At 47.1% G+C, this 903-nt stretch overlaps 1 pseudogene; it reads left to right on the forward strand.

The window, feature by feature from the left end:
* The first annotated feature begins 280 nt into the window (after positions 1–280).
* On the forward strand, positions 281–400 carry LOC134937494 (5S ribosomal RNA; annotated as a pseudogene).
* Positions 401–903: the final 503 nt, after the last annotated feature.

Genomic DNA, 903 nt, shown 5'->3' on the forward strand with positions numbered 1-903 from the left:
TTTCTGTTTGTATTGTTTCTGCTTTGTTTGCTGGCATTTAGCCCACTGACATCGCCGTATGTCACATTGGGTAGGATTGTACTCTGTGGTAGTGCCCTTTGGTGTGCAGCACCTCCAAGTAGCCATATGGACCCACTATTGGGACCCTTACTTCACTTTGTGGCAGACACATTCTCGTCATTATAGTATTGTGATTATCTCCTTGTCATTACCACACAGTAACACACACAGGCTACGGAAGGGCAGGACCTCCATTGACGGATTTCGGTCGAGAAGTGATTTCTACAGCCATATCACACTGGACGATGTCCAATTCCGTCTGATCTTGGAAACTAAGCAGTGTTGGGCCTAGTCAGTACCAGTTTTGGAGACTGTCTGGGAATACTGGGTGCTGTACATTTACTACTTTGACCTCTCTGGACCTGGTCTGCCACCTGTGTGGGTGTTTGGTACAGTCATATTGTGTCATTCCACTATACACTGTTTATTGGTCATTTCAGTGTTGGTTTATTTGATTACCTTAATGTGTCTGGCCCGAGTGGCATCTTTGTTAACGCTTTCTGTTTCTCCTGGTGAAACTTTGATTATCTGTCACCTGACTTGATATGGGCTCTAGCATCACTTCCCCATGGATGCACCGTGTTATGTCTAGCAGCACATCACAAATCATATTGCATGTTGGACTTAGCTCTTACACCTTGCATTCATCACATACTTTTTCTCTGTGCCCATTGGTTTTTTGCCCCCGTCTCACTCTCAGCTACGGGATCAGCACAGCTGTGCTGATGACTCACCACCTTTCACACAGCGCACCACAGCCATTGCTAAGCGCGGCGCCGGGTTTGTTTACCTTGACAATAATGCAACAGAGTGGGTGAGACCAGCGAGCCGCGTACAGGGCTC

This window comes from Pseudophryne corroboree, chromosome 6, assembly GCF_028390025.1.
Source record: "Pseudophryne corroboree isolate aPseCor3 chromosome 6, aPseCor3.hap2, whole genome shotgun sequence".
NCBI lineage: Eukaryota > Metazoa > Chordata > Amphibia > Anura > Myobatrachidae > Pseudophryne > Pseudophryne corroboree.